Source organism: Anastrepha ludens, chromosome 3 (genome assembly GCF_028408465.1).
Source record: "Anastrepha ludens isolate Willacy chromosome 3, idAnaLude1.1, whole genome shotgun sequence".
NCBI lineage: Eukaryota > Metazoa > Arthropoda > Insecta > Diptera > Tephritidae > Anastrepha > Anastrepha ludens.
The window spans coordinates 113,977,361-114,001,213 of NC_071499.1; positions in this window are offsets into that span (position 1 = coordinate 113,977,361).

Sequence of the window (23,853 nt, forward strand, 5' to 3'; positions counted from 1 at the left end):
CAATCAGTCCTTGAAATGAAAGTGTGTCTCAACTTTCTAGATCTGCGATTAAATGACTCTGGCAGCAATCTGAAGCATATTTTACGACGAACGAGGAATTCTTCAGATACGAAATATTGAATTGGGCCTTTCTTATCTCCTACCCTCAAACCTGGCGGTCATATGCTAAATAGCCTGGTCCTCTTAAGAGGACCTTTTTCATGACAGAAATATAGCACTCAGTCGGGCAATTATTATTAGAAAAATTCGTTTCTATCATTTGCTGCTTCATGCCCACAGTGGATCCCAGGCCCCAGCCCTTTCTAGTGGTAGTCACGTATAAATCCATTACAGAGAGTCTGCAACTTGATTAGGTGGTCTTTTGGAGGTAAGGGCGGCTTCGCGAGGTCTTTAAGCCATTAAGTATCTTAGTATTGACTCAGCCGGCCAACGTATTGGCAACGACTTCCTTCGAAAGTTTATCTAATCAGGCTGAAGGCTCTTTATAATAGATGGATCTTACCCCCTTACTTTAGATGGATTCTGAGATTCAGATTTTTTTCTTTGTATTTATTTCCTTATCTATCCTATTTTGTGGTATGTCAAAGGTTTTTTGTAGACGAGTAAATATATAGCTGACACATAGATCGGTTTTTGGGCATTTCAATAAGCGACTATTCGAAATGGCGATATTCACCTTGATGTTACCATATAAGTGGATTTAAGGCCTTATATCGCCTACGACATGGATTCATTTTTGGAAAGACATCTCATGGCATGCATCGTAGGTTTGATAATACCCCAACTCTTACTCTCTTTATACACTCAAGCCTAGGTGTGTCTCATCTGAAACAACCTCCTAACCTTACATTACTATCACAGCTCACTTAAACTTTTAAACACTGTATTCATTGAGGCGAAAATATTATTTGTATATTCTTGCGTGGGCTCTCACAGCTTTCGAAACCAATAGTATTTAATACTAAACTTTTAAAATTCAAAGCGTCCCTAGCAATAATACTATTGTAATATTTAAGCATACACCCCTTAGTCGTTTTGCTGGCGCATTTTTTTCAATTTCTGTCAATGCGGTCTGACTTTTTTCGATAAGACTCCCTTACGTTGAAATACAGCAACCCTTTATTGCAATTCTTACCACCAATTTTGTATTGCTATTTCGCAAATATTTCCTTATTGCTCACAAATACATGTAAAGAAAAGTTAGTCTTTTTTCACATACACACCTTAAAATCGTTGGCCACCTCCTATATATCGATACTTAAATCAATCGCCTCCCACACGATTGGCTATTGAATGGTCGTCAATACTTGCTGATTACTCAAATGGATACAGCGAATACATGCAATACATATTTTATTATACTTGTATATGGAGCAGGCGCAATATGTTCGCCTCAATGCTGCTCTCCTGCCAAGATGGACTCCTACAAGGCTGTGGGTTGTTTTGAAAATTTTGGGTTTTGAAAAGACAAAATTCGCAAAACAAGGAATAAATTAAAAATATATTAAAATTAAGTGTTATTAGGAGAGCATTGTGATTGAGTAGTATTAGTAGAGCAGAAGTTGATAGAAGAATATCACTTCTTCACTGAAGGACGAACAGTAGTACGAGCACTATTAAGGTCCTCGCCTCATATAAAATGGCGAAAAGAGATTTTTTATTTTTGTTTTCAGTATTTTATTTTCTGATGCATTGCTAAAAAATAAGAAAATATTTTTTTGGCCATACGAGGTTCGTTCAAAAAAATTTCAGCCTTCAAAAAATGGTCTTCACATGGAAAATGGACACAGATATAACCGGTTCTAGTAAACCGATTTTGATGGAATACAATTTAAATTACGTAGAATTGATGGCGTTATCACGTGTACTACGAACATTTGAAAAAAAACATTTTAGTATATTTTCGGACCTTTAAAGTCGAATAAGAGGGTTAAAAAAATGTTGTTCATTTTTGTACGTCCACCATTTTCTCAAATTTAATTTTAAGATCTTAGTTCACTCAATAACGACATTCATACTGCACAAGAACCTTTTTGTCTTTTTGATTTCAGACACCTGTGAGTCCTGGAATCCGTGTCGCGAGCGACATGCCTTTTTTTGGAAGACCATTTTTTTAAGGCTGGAATGTTTTGAAAGAAACTCGTATGGCAAAAAAAAAATATTTTGTTTTTTAACAATAGATCAAAAATAAAATATGGGAAATAAAAATAAAAAAAATCTTCATTCATTTCTCTTTTAACCGCTTTTAAAGAAACACCCGAAAACTACCATTTCAAACGATGCGAAGGCCTGTGATTTTTCCGAAGCATCGTAGACTGCCATTGCCATGGCGTATACTTCACCTTTAAGGTGTTGAATATGCAAGCATATTCTGACAATAGGAATGAACTCTGTCCTTGAGCATGACAAATTACTTAAAATCGTAATAGCTGACTTGTATTTTTTATTCTGTTCTAATAATCCTGAGCGGTTTGACCAAAAGTCACTCAATCTTTAATCCCTTCAACCCCAATCATTTTTTGGTTTGGTTTTGAGTTTAGGTTAGGTTTGGCAGCAACGTCGGACATAGAGGCAACGATGCCACTTAGACCACGAAATGGGTCCGTTGTGAGCCGATGGGGTTGGGCTGGGCTACATTTCCCTTTCCATATTGAAACATTCTGAGCTTTTGATAAAGCGTAAAAGGTTGTTGATACCTAAAGTTTTTAGATTATCTATATTCGTTACGTTAAGAAGTAGGATCTTAAATATTTGTTCCTGCTTCTGGCTAGAACCGGGCATGTGCAAAAAAGGTGTTGAATTGTTTCCAACTCCTCATTATTCCTGCAGCTACGACAGATATCATGCACGTAAACGCCTAATCTCCTTGCATGATTTCCTATGAGACAATGGCCTGTGAGAGCCCCTACTAAGGTCCCAAGTTTATAACACTCTTGGACAGACGTAGATTTAGCCTTGGCTATGTTTGCTTAGCAATTTCACAGATATTGACACTAATCCATCTTTGATTTACATTAGTGCGCCCTTAATAAGAAGCTTACAAGTTGCGAGAGGTACCCCCAAAAAATTACTTATGTTTGGTATACAGGTACCCTCTCTTGCAAGTTGGGCAGCATTCCACTTCCCTGGTATATCTCTGTGGCCTGGGAGCCAGCACAATATTATACGATACAGTTTGGCCATCTCATTAAGAGATTGGCCACAATGTAAGACTCTCCTTGATGTTATTTGAAATGCATCCAGGGCCCGTAGGCTGTCTGATAGAATGCAGATATCTGTTGATGGTATACTTTTTATCTCTAATCATTTTGAGGCTTCATGAACAGCGTTTATTTCCGCTTGAAAAACACTACAGTAATCAGGCTAATCACTGATAAAAACACTCCCCTGATCCTACACCGGTGTCCATTTTAGATCCGACCGAGTATATCTTAAGGGGTTAGGGGTAGTCAGAATTTTCAAAAATTGGATTTTTTGTTTTTTGCATTTTCTTAAAGTATAATGTTTTAAAAATATTGTGTAAAAATTTGAAGTGAATCCGACAAATACTTTTCAAGTTATTCAACAATTAACAAAGGGCGCTCGGCCGCTCCGGAGCCGATAGCAAAACTTTAAATGCGTTTTTCTCAAAACTATGTTTTTCAAACTGGTGAACACTGTAACTTAAAAACCGCTACGTAGATTTCAATAAAATTTATACAGCTTTTGAAAAACATAAAAAACTTGTGCTTGATCGAAGGATTTTTTTTTTTTTTTAAATTTCGATTTTTTTTTAACAATTAACTGTTGGTTTTTTCCCGAAAATCTGAAAAATATTTCCTGAGGCCGCCATTTTGTTCATTTTGAAAAAAAAAAACAGCTTCGATCCGGCTCGAGATTATCTATCAATAAAAATAAATTTTCTCATCCGATTGGTTTTAGATGAATCTGCAGGGACTTGTGATGTTCACCGCAAGGGACTTCTGGAGAAACGGGCTTCACACAAACAGCGATAACTTTTGCAATTATTAATTTTTTTTTTTGAAATTTTGGTGAAGTCAAGTTAAAACATGATGTTTTTATGCTATGTTTTTATTTTTGTTAAATAAATTCATTAAGTAGCAAAAAAAAATTCGTGAAAATCATAATTTTTTCGGGCCTCTGACTACCCCTAACCCCTTAACGGATGTGTCGGGTGATGGAGCTTCTGTAAGCCATTCCAGTCTAGAAGAGATTTTCATTAGGAAGTTCCTTTCGAAGCAGAGAATGGGAGGCGGTAGGTGAGTTCTCTATCATACAAATTTGTCTATACACTGATCGCTCATTCTTGAGGTCGGTACGAGATCCCTGTAGCCTCCATGTAGCCTCCTATCTGTTAAGAATGGTACAGAAAAAACTAATATACTATAGAGCAGAAACATTTATTTAAAGGATTATCTCATGCATTGCGGTTTGTCTGGAATTTTTGGAGATATATTTGTGTAAAACTTCCTCTCAGTGGTCCCTTTGGTTACGCATATATGACTTAGTAATGATAAAACTGGTGGATTTTGCAATTTTTAAGGTATTTTCGAAATACTTCATGGCCTCGAGGAACTGGCTTAAGTAAAAATATGTTTCTCCGTGGTTCCTGCCAAGCTATGTCGCTGTACGTGACATGAGTTTATGGGTCAATCAATCCTTGGTTGATATATGCCACCGCTCTTGCCAAAAGCAAGCATTATTCTGAAGAGATTTCTTAAGGTCTTCCTCTTGCTCTTCCATTAATTTCTGATATATTTTTGAAATAAGTTCTTTCCGATTTCTTTACAGTTATATCAATTGGTATTATACCAGCGCTGACGAAGGAAGCTGCAACGAAAATGGTGCGGAAGTCGCAAATGGTTCTGAGGACGTTAAACCGTTAATTAATTGATGGTAATTTTTTCATATAGGAATTTACATTGGGTGTATTAACGAAGATCGAAGCGGCATACAGTAAACCGAGCTGTTCACTCTACTAAATATAAGTACTTTACTGTGGCAAGGCCATCGATGTTTCGATTTATTGGCGATAACCAGAGTGGGACGCTAGATGCCATCTTTATAGCGTACTCTAAGGCGTTTAGAAGTTTAAATCACTGTGAATCATTGGCCCAGGGTATTTAATAGTTAAAGTTGAAACTGGAAGTATCATGAAAAACACCGCTCCGTATGCTGTAGGTATTTGGGCATGTGAAATGGTTCAATAGCCACTCCGGCACTCCCCAAGTTACACCAAAGCGCCGTTTTGATGCCATTATGAGACCTCCAATTGACAAATAGTAACAGCCAAACAGAGCTGTTGAGATGAGCACAGAAAAGATTGATAGGATTTAGGTTGGCGCACTTCCCCAGACTATCGAAGAAAGAAGCACCCAAATGGCCCTAATCGTCTAGCTGCCAAACTCGGACATTTACAGTGAAAGCGCTTAACAGTATCCTTCTCTGAAAGGTCCCCACAGCTTCTACAATGGGTCGGCATGTGTGCCGATCGTTCAATGATCGGTAAACACAGCTACGAACTTGTAAATTGAATAGCGTGGAGTTCCCAGGACATTCTGAGTTCTCCCTTTATTGTACTGGGGCCACAGGGCTTACGAAATAGCACACGAAGAAGTGGAACTCCATCTTTTCTTCGCTTTCCTGAGAAATAAGTTGTGCAATTCCCCTTTAACAACAGTCAGGGGGATGCCGATGACCGGGTAGCAGGTCTCTGGTACCAATTAAGTCTCCTTCGTGGTAAGCTCATCAGCGAACCTGCTCACCAGCGCATTCTGGAACCCAGATCAGATAAATGTTACCTGCACATGAAAGCCGCGACACAGATACTATGTGATGTGATATCCGGAAATGGTATCTACATTTTCACTGATAGCCAAGCGGCGATAAAATCCCTCACAAAACAGTCGACAACCTCCAAGGTAGCCATGAAATGCCGCACATCTCTTAACGAGATGGGTGAGTCAGTTCACCTAAAGGTAACATGGGTTCCTGGTCATCGCGACATTGAGGGCAACTATAGAGCCGATGAACCAGCGAGACTCGGCACCAAATTGTCTGATGAGTACATAGATAATAACATAGGGATATCCTTACAAACATGTAAGCTACTCATCCTTGAAGAAATTGTAAAGAAAGCAAACGAAAGATGGCGTAATGAAACCACCTGCAAAATCGCCCGTCAACTATGACCTACTCTGAATGCTAAACGCACAGAATCTCTGCTAAGCCAAAATAAACGCAGTCTTAGCACACTGATTTCAGTCATAACGGGGCACTGTCTAATAGGTAGACACGCCCTGAGGACGGGTGTGCAAATACATGACTTCTGTAGAAGTTGTCTAGATGAGGACGAGGAGGAGGCAATCTCGCACCTACTGTGCCACTGTCCTGCTCTATCCAGACTCAGGTTTACTATTCTAGGTAAACGATTTTTTAATGAGTTGGAAGATCTCAGTTCTGCAGAAATCAGAGACGTTCTAAAATTTTTGAAAAGCACACACTAGTTTTAGGAGAGATAGGGACAAGAACCCACGCAGCATCACAATGGGCTATGAGCCTGAGTGTGTCACACAGGACAACCGCTTCAACCTAACCTAACCTATTTGCGCATTCCTGAGATTTGATCTCCCTCTTACAGGAGTTGACTAGTTTGGATCTACACCATGGCGCCTTTATCGCGGCTTGACTATCGGAAAAGAAAGAAAAGAAAAAACCTACTTGCACATCCCAGAGATTTGATCTACTCCTTACAGGAGTTGACTAGTTTGGATCTACAGCATGGCGCCTTTATCGCGGCTTTGCATTTTACATGCCTGTGGGATCACAAAGACGTCTCCCTGAAAAATACCACCAGTATTCGGAAATTCTAAGGACTTATCTGTTTCCTGATTTGACTGATTTAGAGAAAACCCCTGCTCCGACTCCCGATTCCATCTTCGAGCCTTCAGTGAAAGCAGAGGTAACAGCCTCGGTACAACTTAGTCTCTTATTCCAATCCTGCCTACCTGGAAAGATTGCCTAGGCACGACCCTCAAACTCCAGTTTATCCAAAGCTCAGATAAATACAGTGTCAACTGCCAAAAAATGCTGACATGTCCCTTGCGAGATTGCCTCCAGAGACCAACCTCCTCCGTATGCTGTATGGAAGAGTGAGCCGCCCGTAATATTACCTTAAATTGTTTTTTATCGCTTAAGCCTTGGTTTTTGTGACATTCATCTTGCTTTTTACTCTTTCAATTTCACAATTCCTCCTCATATATGAGTATTTTTGGATGCCACTAACGAATCAAATAAATTTGTTGGTCAATTAAAAAATATAAAATTGCACTTGTCTATGTATGTATGCATGTGTGTGAGTAGTTAAAAACGTAAAAAACAGCAGACACATTTGTGTGCAATGTCACCACTAACAACATGAACGACATCGTTAGCAACCAGCGGAGAGGCAAGAACGCTGCAGTGTTGGTCGAAATGTGAAATGTGTGGCATTGAAGCTTGAAATGAGTCAAATGTCCAGCTTGTGCGCGTTGTCTATGGTAATAATGCTGCTGTTAGAGCTCTTAGTGTAGATTTTTTTTTTGTAATTTGTTTCATTATTTTTTTGTATTTTTTTTCTCATATTTTTTTTTTTTTTTCATTTTTTTTTTTTTTGCTTTTTTCATAATTTTTTCTCCGTTTATGCCATATCAAACGTATGGAGTATATCTCTTCAAAATTGCGCTCGTAAGTGCAGAGTCAGCGAAAAGCATTGGCCATTTTTGCTGCTCAAATGTAAATGCATACATGCACACACGCAGCCTGCTCAGGTACTCTTTTATAGAATTTTTTTATCTTAGCAACCATTTTTTGTGCCAACAGGTTTTAAAACTACAGCAGCAGCAACAGAAAGGGTGGCGTTGAAAAATTCATTTAAAATTGTGCTAACAATTGCACTATTCGAGAAACTTACATATGTATGTATGTATGTTTGTGTGTGTGCGTATATGTTCACACTTACACCTACATATACAAGATTTTTATATTTTTCCGCTTCCCACTGCCTTTAGTGCGCGTTGAGCGCCTCTACATATGATGAGTTTTTGCGCTGATAAAAAATTAAGATCCACTGTAAAATAGCGCAGGTGAAAAACAAATCATGAAATCGTAAAAATTTGTATGGACAAAATGGAAAAATAAAAAAACATAAAAAAACAGCGGAAAACTTGTAAAATTGCAAAATAGAAAAATTAAAATGTAGTAGCGGAAAAAACACAATCATGTGAGTTGTAAAAAGTGCAGACGTTGTCAATAGTAGTTATTTGCTTTTAAAACAGAACAAGAGAAAAAGTGCATAATAAAAATAGAAGCCAACAATTTTACGTTTTCAAGCTTCAAATGGACATGCCGCAGTTTTCGTTCACAATTTAAGAAAAACCGATCTTCTTGGGTTATTATTATGAAATATGAGCGAAAAATATGAATATGAGTCAGTTTTGGTGTGGAGGTATCGGATGCTTCATAATTTGAAAGAAATTACTGTTATTAGGATACGAAGTGAGTGGCAGATGGCTGACTATCTTTGCTTGTACTTCTATGTTTTCAAAGCCCCAAAATGCTGTTTGAATAGAACCAAAATAGGTAATAGGTAGACCACCAAAAAATGATAAAGAAAATGCCTCTGCAGTTGCGTTTGAATAAAAATCTCTTCAACCAGGCCAATAGGTGATTTTTTATCTTCGGTAGAGACACTGGGCTGGGAGTCACCCCACACCATGTTTGATGGGTTGTGGTTTCTTTGTTTCTAACATCTGTTAATTTACCGTCAGCTGCATTTTAGCAACGCCGATTTTACTCTTCGAATCAATTCAGGTCTAGAATGCGGCTCTAGAAAAGTGATTGGGTGTGCAGCTTGCGTACTTTTTTTGCGTATAAAATCAACATCAAAAGAAAGTGTACAACATATGTATATTGACAAGTCAATTATTTCATCATCCAAATCCGATAAAAATTTTCAACCTCAATTTCCTTTAGATGCCAACTTCTAGACCACATTATTGCTCTAAAAAAATCACTTCTTGCACAAATGGATATAAAAAATCATCATCGTCAAAAGGCAGTATACACCAGTGGTCGCCAACCTTTTCAATGTGTTGAGCTACTTTCAAGATTTTGAAATAAACAGCGAGCTACTTGCACAAGCCAACATAAATTAAATAATACACAGTTATATTCGGCATACAATACATGTATTTATTTTACTAATATACGTTCTATATATAATAAACTTATGACTTATTGTGCTTATACTTATGCATAACTACATCCATGTTCACACCTATCAATCGTAACAAAATTTTTATCAGTCATAATGGCAAATCTCAAGCGACTTAAAAAAACAACAAAACAGTAATAGTACATTATAATAAAAAGAGATATGCTAATGAGAAGGTTGACATTCTGACTCATCGATAATTTTTTTAATATTTGCAGTATAATTTGATACAGTCATTCGAATACAGTTATCCAAATGTATATCTGTAAGCCGATTGCGGTATTTATTTTTAATAAATTTCATATTGGAAAAAGAAGATTCACACAAATAAGTTGAACTGAATAACGCTTTCACTTTCAACGCAACACGACATAAAACTGAATACTTATCTTTACTTACTAAAGTCCATATACATTTTGTACTTGAACCCTTAGATTTTAAAGTCAAGTCACTTTGAAAAGCAATCAGTTCCATTTCTGTCACAGCAATGTCTTCGCCAAAGTTGTTCATAACACAAGTTGCAAACTGTTGTATATCAATGTCCATGAAGGGTGAAACAACAAATTGCGTCACTAAAGCAATTTTGCTGAAATCCTTGAAACGATTTTTGAAGTTTTCCTTCAAGTTAGAAACTATTTCCATATGATATTTACTGCCATAGGGCTCTAATAGATTTTTGGATATCTTTTCGGAAAGAATAGGAAAATGCTTAGTATCGCGGTTTTTTAGGTTTTGTTCCCAAAATTCAAGTTTTGTAATAAATGCATTTATATCAGAAATCATTTCCGCTAATTCTTTATCCCTGCCTTGAAGCTGCTAGTTAAGCTCATTTAATTTCTCTGTAATGTCCACAAGAAAACCAAAATCTCTGAGCCAAGTCGAATTTTCCAGTTCAGGAATCGGTTCATCGCGTTCTTTGAAAAATTGGAGTATAGCAGGCAGGACATCATTGAATCGTTTGAGCACTCGTCCTCTGCTTAACCATCGCACTTCAGAGTGAAGAAGTAGCTCTCCGTATTGACAGTCAATTTCATCAGCCAAGGTTTTAAATAATCTTCTTTGTAACGCTTGAGCTCTAATCTGGTTCACAATTTTCACCACCAGTTTCATAACGTTGTTCAAGTTTAGAAAATTTCCACATAATGCTGATGCATAATACAGTGGTAACTAAGAAATAGTGGAAAACTTTCATCCTTATGACATAGCGCCACGAGCCCCTTATCACAACCCACCATAGCTGGAGCACCGTCAGTTGTCAGGCCTACCATTTTTGATATTGGATTTTTCTCAGAAGAGATGAGATTTTTTAAATGAGAAAACAGCTCTAGCCCAATAGTATGTCCTTTGAGTGGAATAAACTTCAAAAGATCTTCTTTAATTGTAAAATCACTAAAAGCCATCCTGACAAATATGGCCATCCGTGAGGGGTCAACTACATCTGTTGATTCATCCAGTTGCAGTGAAAAATAAATACAGTTATCTAAGTCACTTCTTAACTGTAAAAAAATATCATTGCTCATTACTTCTACTCGCCTCATCACTGTATTAGCAGAAAGTTGCATAGATTTTATAGCAATCACTATTTCGTCTTTATTTCTAAAGTTGGCGAATAAAGAATCTGCAGCTTCCAAAAATGCTTGTTTTATGATTTCCCCGTCTTCATAAGGTTTTTTCTTTTGTGCAATTATCTGGGACACACGATAAAATGCTTCAGTTGCAGCCTTATTTTTGTCGATTGTTTTCAAAAATATTGACTGTTGTCCAATTAACTGGATTTTTAAATGTTTCAGTTTTTCTTTTCTGGTGGCAGAATTTAACGGGAATGCCTTCTCAAAATTCGAATGTACAGTTTTATGATGCCTCTCAATATTTCCTTTCTTAGGAACTGACACAGATGTATTACATAACAAACAAACACTTTTGCCTTTAACTTCTGTGAAGAAGTATTGTTCTTCCCATTCCGAATGGAAATGGTATGTCTTCGCCTTCTTACTACTGCTTGCCATAATGTTTCGAACTCTAACCCAACCGCTGCATGCAGAACGTTGATAATGCCGTTCAGTATTAAACTGAGCGCAATGTCGACATGCATTGCGTATACATATATAAAGCCAAAAAATTCTCGAACACGCTAATCGGTTCCAGCCGATCCTAGAACGGAGACGCGACTTCGCGTCGTGTTTGTCGGCGCGAAATCGCTTACCGCAGTGTTGCCGCTGTTTATCTATTTATTATGAAAATTTCTGAAATTGGGTAATAAGTTCCTAGACTTTTATTTAAACAAAAAACAATAATTATATCACTAAGTTAATCAATTATATATTCGTCAATGCTGTTTACAACCTCTTCACACCTATCGACCAATTTTCTGAAGTCGTTCCGCAAAAAATCGCCTGATCTGGTATCAAAAAAATTATTATTGCCAGTTTTTAAGGACCTCCCATTCGAGTTCTTGGAGTGCGGCTTTGACGACTTGTGCAACATGGGGCCTGGCGTTGTCGTGAAGGAGTATGGTTTGACTATGTCGATCAGTTCTTTTCAGTCGAATAGTCTCATTAATGCGGTGTAGCTGGGCAATATAAAGCTCCTTGTGGAACGCTGCATTCTTTTCGAGCATTTCCTTTTTGCAACCACGGCCTCCCAGTCCCACCCAACACATATCAGGATCTTCTTTGGATGAAGATCCGGCTTGACTCTCGACTTCGGCGCACCTCCTGGAGCCATCTACTTCTTTCCTTGCTTCATAATTGATATATAGGCACCATTTCTCATCTCCCGTGACGATTCGGTAGAAAACACGCTATTTATGACCGAGTGTTGCTCGATAGTGGGCGAGATGTTGAGAAGCGATTTCAAGGCTACTTTCTTTGTTTTTCCGTTGAGCTCGTAAGGCATAAAGGCTCTCAATTTTTCGGTAAGTCCCATTGAATGAATATGACTGGGAATCGCTTTATGATCGGAGTTAATTTTTTCAGCCAATTCATGACTTGTTTGGCGACCATCTGCCTTCAAGTGTTGATTTGAGACTTTCGAAGTCGCCAGTTTTGAACTTTGCAAACCATTTCGGGGCTGTAGACTCGCCTATGACAACTTGTCCTCAGACTTTGCAAGTATCCCGGGCTGCTTCGACAACTTTTTGACCTCGATGAAAAGCAAAGAAGAGCAGGTGTCGAAAATGTTGATGTTTTAATGAAGTAAACTGATTAAAAATTCACTAAATAATGTTTAAGAATTCACTAAATAATGTTGAAGAATTTGCTATTTTTTCGTGTTCTTACAACCTTAGTTTTAGTTTATATAGTTTTCTGAGGTCCAAGATAGTTTTCCGATATATTGTTTGTTTTTTTAGTACCTATTTCTGATAAAATTTTCGAATTTCGAATTGGTCGAAACCAAACGATCAATTCTGATACCGAAATTAAACAATGCAGTTGAAGAAAAGCAACCCGAATTGACTAATCGAAAAGGTATTGTATTCCACAATGCAAGGCCACACACATTTTGGCCACCCGGCAAAAATTATTAAAGCTCGGTAGGGATGTTTTGCCACATCCACCATATAGTCCTGAGCTTGCACCATCTGATTACTTTTTGTTTCGATCTTTACAAAACTCCTTGAATGGTAAAAATTTCACTAATGATGATGATGTCAAATCGTACCTGATTCAGTTATTTGCTAATAAAAACCAGTAGTTTTATGAACGTGAGATTATGATGCTGCCTGAAAGTTGGCAAAAGGTCTTTGATTAAAATGGGCAATACATTACAGAATAAAGTTATTTAGTTCCATGAAAAAATTGATTTTCTAAAAAACATCGGCAATTACTTAGTTGTCAACCCAATATACAGACTTTTTTAGAGCATATAAATTAAAGTTTCAGACTTTATACAAGGCTTATAAGCAATCAAAAAATTTTCGTAAAATTAAAAAAATATATAATCTGAATTTTGAACCGTTATTTTATACGCAACCGTATATATTTTAGAGCCGTATATTTTATTTGATTTATTTTTTGCTTTCCCTGAAATGTTTTATTCTGAAAATGTTATCCTCGCAATATATCCACCCAGTATACCGTAAAATTGCTGAAAATAGTTTGTACATTTTAAGAGGTAATCTGTAGCCTACCATGGAAGAAGATTTCAAAATGTAAACAGATTATGATAAATGTTATTCTTGGCTCTCCTTTATCATTACACACACTGCCGTTGCACAATGGAGGCTTTCCGACAACCGACATATACATAATTTTTTTAAATTGAATATGTGAATATTCTGTGTTTGGCCTTGAACTGACTTTCAAATTGACCTGGCAAGGAGAAATGAATAATGAACTCGGACTCAGCGACCCCCAAACGGTTATATAGTATACAGTTTTGGAAAAATTTCCGGTGAATATTCTAGGCTTGTCCTTGAAAAAATTTAGTTTTTAAGCCTTGCGGATAATCACGGGAGCTCCATGGTATATAAAGAACGCTAACATTCACAGAGATATTTGTATACCTCGTGTAGCCGATGAAATAGTACGGTTGAGCAAAAAATACCTACAAAAGCTAGAAGACCATCTCAATAAACTAGCACGAAATCTACTTTTAGATGAAGGTCACACACGATTGAAAAAAAGAGACATCTTCAAGTCTGCACTATCTTAATTATCTCATCTCACACGAGAGTCCGTCCACAACTTCCTCCAACCACATCTATCACATTCGAAAAAAAAACAAAAAACAACAACATTTTCACAATCGACAAGAGGGACAACGGAAGCTTTAAGGGAGACTGGAAACTAGGCCTTTCCGGCTCCCAGCTACGAAGAATCGGAGACTGAAAACCCGTCCTTTCCAGCTCCCAACTATGAAGAATTGGAGATTCACAACCGATTTATTCATATATGTAAATATATATTCATTTGAGCAAATAATTCGTTTCTTAACACTGGCAAGGAAACATATTACTCTAGTACATAAGAGTTGTAAACATATTGTTAGTTTCTTATACAAGAAAGATTCAATAAATAAAAAAAAAAAGTTTTTAAGTTTTTATTTAGTTAGGGGATGATTTCGCCTTTTGGGGGGCCGGAAATTTGCGTACTTCCGTTATACAATAAAAAGTGCCAAACCAAATACAAACATACAATTATTTATTTTTTAAATTTTTCTGAATTTTTCACAAAGTTACCCCTTAATAGGGGTGTTTTTTGTGTTTTGATATTATAATAATTAAAAAAATCTAAAATTCGGGCCTAGACAGTCTCTTCCAAAACTATTTACGAGCATTTTAAGACAAAAATTAATTGGTCGAAAATTGGATCCACTAGGCATTCTTGTAAAAATTGATTAATAAATCCCCACTGTGCGTAAGAATCTTGTTATTTTGAAAAAAGTGATTTTAGCTGTGTTAAAAAAATCCGCTACACCCCAAACAGTGGAATGCCTCCTGTGAAGTTAATTCCCTTTCCACTTGAAAAATCAATATTGATGACATTTTGCTCTACATAAGTCGTAATAAAATTCGTTCCAGAAACATTTTTTATCATTTACTGAAATTAAATCTATATACATACATAAAAAATATGCGTGTATGTATATATGGAAAATTAATATTGCTACTGGCGTCCTTCGGTGTATTTTTTATATTATACAATTTTTTTTTTGCTGCTTATTGGATCATAAATAAATAACTAAAATATTCATATTGCTTGCTATTTTTTCCAACTTTCAATTTCTTGCTGCCCTTCCACACTTATTGTCTATTTCAATGCATAAATTTTTAATAAAAAGAAGTTGGCACATCACAAGAATGAGATGAACGGAGCATAAGCCTTGGAGATAAGATAAATTGACATTACAGCGAAATTGACGAGACAAATAAGGGAGCGGGTGGAGCGGGAGTTTTTATTGATTGACGTTGAATATATTGAATATGTCAATTTAAAAGCAGATTGCATAAGCAATTTTTATTTAAATTATTTCATTTCATATAAAAAAATTGATTCTTTTGCTTTGACTAAAGAAAGGAAATTACATGAAGATCTATGGCTCTTTAACAGGGTTGGACTGGAGGGTCGCTATTTATAGGTATATACGGATATTTAGATCTTTCTGTATATGTATGTAGATGTAGATGTATATATGGATGTGTATGCAAGTATTTGTATATAAATAATGCCCTTGCCTTTATGAAACACAATTCCTCGCCTATTGGCCTAAGCTAACCGCTTTTTTCCTGCAGACGGTCCAACTCTTGGCTGTACAGATTTGAATTAAGAGTTTGGCCGTAGCAGAGCAGCTTATGGTTGATAATTTGCCGGCAATGTCACCAAACAAACAGCGAAATTCTCACTTGAGAACCGTTTGAGTAACCCACTTTTTATCACTAATAACCATCTGCATCACAGAATTGGGTCGAAATTCAGCCCACGAGATTTGTTTTGTGTTAACTCTTGAAACACCCATTAATCGATTTTTTTTTCGCATCTACTTACCTGAGCAACTCTAAGTAGTATTTTGTGCAATACTTAGCTACGGAGGAATCTAAAAATGGCTTACATGGTGATGCAACTCGACGATTTTCCTTATTTTGCTGGCATTTCCTACAATTTTCCTTCCGGAAAGTGCCACATATTTAACATCGAAATCACCGGGACGAAATAGACTACAAATCATGCGCAGATTTGATTTTTTATTATTTTTATTTTTATAGTATCAGATTCATCATTTTCGTGATAAATAAACTCGCAAATTTTATAGAAAAATAAAAACAGGAAAGGGAGGTTCTCAACCACGCGGTAATATATGAAGAAAAAAAAAGATGAAATACTTACTGATTCACAAGAGATAATGGGAAGCTGGATAGAGCACTTTAAACAACTACTCAATGTCGGTGAAATCGAGAAACCTGCAAATGAAAACTTGTTCACTTGCAAGTGGACAGTATAAATAACTTCGAGTCTAATACAGATCTGCCGAATCTCTCCGATATTAGCAGAACTAGAAGATGCGGTTAACCAAACGAAAAGTTTGAAGTATCTTGGCGGAGACGATGTTATGTGCGAGCTCTTAAAAAAAGGAATTTCAGCAGTTACGGAAAAATTACATAATTTACTCACATCGATATGTATTGAAGAAAAGATACTCCGTGAGACGTTCACAATACACCCCGGGTTAAAATGCGATTTCCAGTCAAAAAATCAGTCACAAGAGTTCATCGATGAGATGGTGCATTATCGTGCAATAAGCGCCAGCTTCCTAAATCGCGGTATCCAGTGCAATTTCGACGAATGCGATGGAACAAACGCTTCAAAACGCAGAGATAGAAAGTTGCATTAACGGCTTGGCCCGTTGGCACGAACTTCTTGTGGACAACTCCCTTGCAATCGTGAAAACAAATGAGCATCGACTTGATTTCTGACGTCTCCAAACGTGATTTTTGGGGTGGTGGCTCGTCTGGGGCCTTCCATTCGGCACTTTGACACTTAGTTTCAGGTTCATGTTGCAAACACCATGTTTCATCACCAGTTACAATGTTGTAATGAAAGTTCTCGCTTTGTCTCGCCTCTTTAATGAGGTCTTTCAAATGTTGAATTCTGAGCAATTTTTGGTCTTCAGTTAACTTGGGTGGAATGAAACGTGCAAAGACCTTTCGAAAGCGCAAATGATGAGTTAAAATGCGATAAATCGATGTTTTGGAGATATTTAACTCCGATTCCATGAATTTCACCGATGATTTCGGTTCATTTCTGATAAATTTACAAACAATGTCGGTGGAGTTTTCAGTGATTACTGAAATTGGGCGGCCCATATGTTCATTGTCATTTATGTCCTCACAACCATCTCTGAAACGTGCACACCACTCATGAACTCTGGCACGAGATAGACAATCGTCGCCATACATTTTTTCATCAATTCAAATGTTTCGATAAACGTTTTACTGATTTTGAAACAAAATTGGATATCAAATCTTTGTTCGAAACTCATTTTTGTACCGATTTCACAAACATACTGACACTTTAAGTGCAATAACTTCGCTTCCACTGATTCGAATGTCACCAAGCTGTCTGTCACTGGAACTCGGCTAGGGATGTAACTTCCAACGCATTAACTCATTGAAAAGATAGCGCCATCAAACACATTTTTATGGCACCCGTCTTGTTTATTTTGGACTTGTAGAAAGGGCAGGGCATGTCCCGAGAATGAACCTAACGATAGTTCAACGAAAATTAATTGACGCTAAAACATTTATGACGAAAGCAATGGTAGGCCAAAATGGATTAGTGAACTGGAAGATATCATGAAGAAACTCAATGTGAATAACTGGAGGGAATCAACTAAGAGCCTGGTAAAATAGAAGAACTGAACAGTAGAACTGTAGCGTCAACTGATGAAGATGATGAACAGGATCATAAATATTATTCACATTTTCGGCCACCTGGCTTGCGTTATTCGCCTTTCAAATGTCCGGTTTTTTTTTAAACTGAATCAAATAATAACAAAATAGTATCAGTAGTTTTTTAGTGCAAAATATTATCATTCTAGTCCGATCGCCCTTAAATTGGGTATGTTTTTAGCTGCATAACTATCGATATCGATAACTAGGTTTTGACAACTGAGAATGCCAAACTGTGTTTAAATTTCTATTCAGGAAGGTTTGGCAAGTCTTCGCGATTCGTTTAACGACAGAACAATGCTTCCAAATAGTGGAAATTTACTTGGTAAAAAAAAATGTTTTCGCGAATTTCATAGAGCACTTTCGAAATAAGAATAAGAAACGTAAGAATAAGACATGTTAAGGAGCTAGAGGTAGTCAGAATTTTCAAAAATTTGGATTTTGTTTTGCATTTTCTTGAAGTATGATATCCTAAAAATATTGTGTGAAAACTTGAAATGAAGTTGTTTTTCTCAAAACTATGTTTTTTTAACTGGTGATCACTGTAACTTAAGAATCAAATTTATACTGCTTTTGAAAAAACATAAAAAACTCAGTTTTTCTTTCCGAAAATCTGGAAAATATTTTCTGAGGCCGCCATATTCTTTGATCAGGCACAAGATTATTTATGAGTAAAATTAATTTATCTCGTCCGATTGATTTTAGTTGATTGAATCTCCAAGGACTTGTGACGATCACCGCAAGGGACTTCTAGAGAAACGGGCTCCGCGCAAACAGCGATAACTTTTACAATTATAAATTTTGTTTTCTGAAATTTTGCTAAAGTCAAGCCAAAAAATTATGTATTAATGCCATGTTTTTATTTTTGTAAAATAAAGCAATTGGCTAGCAAAAAAGAAACTTATTGAAAATCATCATTTTTTCGGGCCTCTGACTACCCCTAACCCCTTAAAGGATTTATTTCAGGCTCTTATTTTAAAGATTTAATTATTTTCAGGGGGCGTAAAAGGAAAAAGATCTATTGGACAAAACGAATATTAAAATGAATTAAATCTCAAGAAAACAGTATAAAATGATAATAAATAATTTGTGTGTACTCCTTTATTCACTCGCATTTTAACTAATACCAGACGTCGTGGCATCGAACTTATGAGTGGCTGAGGAACACAAGGTCAATATTTGCCCATATAATAATATTAATATTCCTCTTGAATACCTTTTTTAAGGTGTATTATGTAGACCCGCCTTTATAAATTTGCTTTCTAAGAATGCTTCAAAAGTTTTCCTTTTGATTTGGGTCTGGACTAACTGCAAGCCACTTCAAGTACAGGCATATTTTTCGACCCGAAATACTTCTTTGTATGCTTAGCGCTTAACCCTTAAATGCATTGCGATGCCGTTTGACAAGATAGCATTAAAAGTTCTATAATTTCGCATATACTACAGATAACGGTTTAATTCGTGATGTAGACTTTTGGCTACATACTGTTCAAACGAAATCGTAAGTTGACTCGTGTGTTTTCATTGATCGTGCTTTTTTTGGCGCAATTTTTTGACATGAGTATACACATTGTCCATAAGTAGTGAAGTGTGAACTTTGAAAAGCGTTGTAAAATAATAAATAAAGCATCAATTGTTATTTAAAATTATTGTTTATACATAAAAAGGTATGTATTTGCATTTGCAGTAGTTGTATATATAAAAATAATTTTGATTGTTATCAAATTATCATTTGGCTACATGTTGCCATTTGGCTACATTGTGCATATAATCATAGTTTGTTCAACTTGTGTGACCACTATTAATTCTCTTGTTCAGTTGCTTCTGAAATGAATAAACCATTAAAATCAATGGAGGAGCTTATGAAATATTTGCTGGAATATAATAGCGACGAAAGTGAAGATGAGAATGGCTTTGACGACGATATAGAGGACCCAGACTTTGCTTCGACTGATCTGGCACATTCTGAAGATGATACAGAAATAGATGCAATCACGCAGCCTCCTTTAGCTCCAAGTCCGTCATTGGAATGTAATTCTGCAGCCCCTTCAACCGAAGATTTTGGACAACGTACCAAAAAAAACATCATTTGAAAAAAAAACTACAATTAAATGAAGATCAACTGCAATTTCAGGGCAACGATGAAATAGACGGTTTAGAGACTCCATACCAGTTTTTTTGTTATTTTTTTACTGATGAACTTATTATGAACATTGTGGAGCAGACAAATTTGTACAGTGTACAAAATAATCCAGAGAAACATAACAAATATGCTCCGTCCGATATAAAAAAGTACATTGCCATTGTAGTGTATCTACATGTCTGTTGTACATGCGCCGAGTATTAGATCTTATTAGAGTGATAAACTGGGCATTTATTTTGTAAAAGACATAATGCCAGTCAACGCCTTTGAAAAATTGCGGCAGAATATACACTTCAATGATAATTCTTCTTTTATACCACGTGGTCAATATGTTCCTCCCAACATGTTCCTCCCAAGGATATTCGCAGAGATGAAACTGGACACTGGCCCGAGCACACGGAAACTAAAATGCGCTGCAAATATCCTGATATAAGGGCTTAAGTCGCGTTAAATGTGAAAAATGTGGCATTGCTTTGTGTTTTAACAACAAAAATAAGTGTTTTAAACTTTTTCATATAAATTAATATATCATTTACATGTTTTTTGAACAATTTAAATTGAATAAAATAATTTTTTCTCCTTGCATTTTCGATTTGTTTCAGTCCTGACAATTTTCACTATATCGCTCTAATAACACATGATGTAGCCATTTGGCAACAAACCCTTATCCTTAAGAAAAAAGGACAATTTTGAGCACTAAAATTTTTTTTAGTATTTTTTCATCACTTTATAAGAAGTTATCTCTCGTTAAAAAAAAAAATCGAATCGGAGATGTCATGCATTTAAGGGTTAATGTATTGCGGCATTTTCCTGCTGATAAATGCAAGACTTGCCGCGGAATTTTTTGGTAAAATTCAATAAAATATAATCAAAGACCTTTACGTAATTTTCTGCGTTCATCTTATGCGAAATACTCGTAGAACACCTAAAAACACCCCAAGTTATAAGACACACAGAGTGTAAGTTGCGGGAGTGACGCGTTTATCGTGGCTCGCGAATACTTCTCCAATATTTCTGACAACTGTCAGGTCCATCGAGATACATTTTTTTCCATTGCAAAAATGACGAATTGCTATCCGCCCTTCCCAGAACTTATGTTTATCGGAGAATTTGAGTCTAGCTGCTTTGTCGCGTGGTGTCAGCTTCGAGTTAGCCAGCATATTTTTCTCGCCTTGTTCACTCCTCTTGGAAGCATTGGGCCTCGACTAGACTCTTTCATCGTACACGGTTCTGTGCTGTTGTTTTTGTGTCGTCCCATATGATGTCGGCATCTGCTAGTTCGGGCAACATCGACCTTCTCCAAGTGTTTTTTGGTCGACCGCGACCTCTGCTCCCTTGCGGGTTCCAGTCAAGTGTCATTCTCGTGATGCTGTCAGGTGGTTTTCTGAGTGTGTGACCTATCCATCACCGTTTTCTGCGTTTGATTTGCCTAAGAATGGGTTGCCCGTTCGTTAATATCCACAGTGCGTCGTTACTGATGGTGTTAGACCAGAATATGCTGCAGATGATGCGGAGACATTTGTTGATGAAGGATTGTAGCCTCTGTGTGATGATGTTAGAAACCAGTCATGTTTCGCTTCCGTACAATAATACTGCCTTTACACATGAGTCGAATAATCGTAGTTTAGTGTGCCTGGAGGTTTGCGAACTCCCCAATACTATATGCATTCGCCCGAATGCTGCCCTTGCTTTGTTTAGCCTGCAGTTGACATCTTCGTCTGCTCCACCATCTGCCGTGATGATGCAGCCGCGATAGCAGAAGCTTTCGACAAATTCCACCGGGCATTCGTCAATCAATATCTGCCTTATTGTGGTTAACTCACATAGCCATGGTCTTGATGATGTTGACCTCTAGTCCGACAATGCGTGCCAGCGCGCCTAGTCTGTCCGCTTTCGCTTACATATCAGAGAGTTTGTGAAGGAGTAGGCAAATGTCATCGGCGAAGTCCAGGCCCTCGAGATGTCTGGTGAAACTCCATACGCTGCCTTTTCGTGCAAGGTCAGTTGGCTAATGACGTTATCAAGGACGATGGCGAACAGAAGGGGCCAGTATATTTAGATGTTTTAAATTTAAATTTTCACTCAAAATTTGCTGCATTCTTTTCTTCGTAACATTGAGCGAAAGTTCACACCTAATTTGGTTAGAGCTGATGTTTTTATTGACACCCAACCGTCTTATCTCTCTCTCTTACAGCTGTCGTCAATCGTAAGCTTCGGACTAGTTCTTTCAATTTTTCCATATCCATCAGAATTTTTCAAAAAGTTGAGAAGGGTATTTTTATTTCAATCCTACTTCCCGTTTCCCTATAAGGTAGAATACCAGCGTGGAGCCCACGTTAGATAACTGCGATCTTCCTAAATTAGGAAGCTTGCCATTCTAACTTTCATATTTTTGAAGTTTCCAGCCATTAACAAATGGGTATTAAAAATGCACTCTGCACTAAGTGGCGGAAAGCGAATGCAAACAGGATATATCTGCAAGATTGTAAAAAGCAAGAGGTGCATTTGCAAATCTTCGTCCGGTGTAGCAGTACAAGCAAATGCACATTACAAAAAAAAAAAAATACTCCAATGTTAAATCAGTTTTGCTCTACGCCTGTGAAACATGGTGTCTGTATGCGGAAATTGTATAGTAGCTTTAAGTGTTCGTGTACCACTGCTTGAGACGCAATCTACGTATCTGGTGGCCAGACAACTGGATATATAACACCGAATTCTATCGACGATACCATCAAAAACTAATTGCAACTGAAATAAGAGAACGTAAATGGAGATGGCTTGGCCATACCCTATAGAAAGGTGGCACTGAAATCAACAGACAAACGCTAGACTGCATCCCCCAAGGACAGCGAAGAAGAGGCAGACCCAGGGGCTCTTGGCGACGCTGCATCGGAAAGGAATGCAAAGCCGTGGACAAAACAATGACCTGGCAGTAAGTGCAAATATATCCGGGAATCGCAGAAAATGAAAAAAATTTACTTCGGCTCTATGCTGCGCAACGAAGACGTGGGAATGATGATGATAATGATGACTAAGTGGTAATAAATGGTAAAATGTTTTTTCTTCATATATATTTGCATGTGAGCTTTCTTATTTCAAAATTTTTCAGTGACCCAATTGTATTGTTTTATTATACGACATGCCGCACCCTAAATACAAAAGGGGCACAACTCAAAATTTTCCACGCTCGAGCTTGACTTGTTTACAGTAGCACAGAAAACAAACTATGTGACATATCACGCTGAAATTTGCCATGTAAGCTTATAACAGTCCTACCAAAAAACAAAAAATTTATTTTTGCCATATGTCATCCGCGGACCGTTTTATTGATAACGTCTCCTTCATATTTGAGCAGAAGTACATTTTGAGTTGTGACCCTTTTGTATTTAGGGTGCGATGTGTGAATCCCCATATTATGATATAATTTTCGCCAAAAAGCCATTGAAAACAGTTTGCCTGCTACTAAACTAAATAACTGCTTATAATCTGATAATTACGATATATATGAGTGAGTGTGCGATAATAAAATCCACCGACCGAAAATTAACATAAATTTCTTCAAAGTCATTAAGTTTAACACATGTTACCAACAACAACAACAACGATAACAAACACACATTGGCATTAGAGTAACAAAATTTAAATTTTAAAATTATTGCCATTAATTGATTTTTGATAATGAGCTGTGCGAGACGAAATATGAACGGGTTGTGCCCACAATGTGCCAATGCATGCATACACACACTTACACAAATACCAAAGTATGTACACCACACAAAATCATTGCAGAGGAATGTGCTAATGTGACGCTAGTGGGTTTCTAGTGAATTTGGGTGCAGTACTGGACGCATTTCAACTTTTTTTTCTTTTTTCATGTACAAATTTTTTAATATAAACATTTTTCATTATAAAAATTTGTGAAGTTTTCTCAAATTATGTAATATTATTACCTTGTTTTTATGCCCCTCTTTCAATGGTTTCTACTTTCGAAGACCGTACATGGCCGTTCATCAAAAAACGATAATTAATATGAAAAAATAGTAATTTCAAATATTTAAGACTACAGTAAAT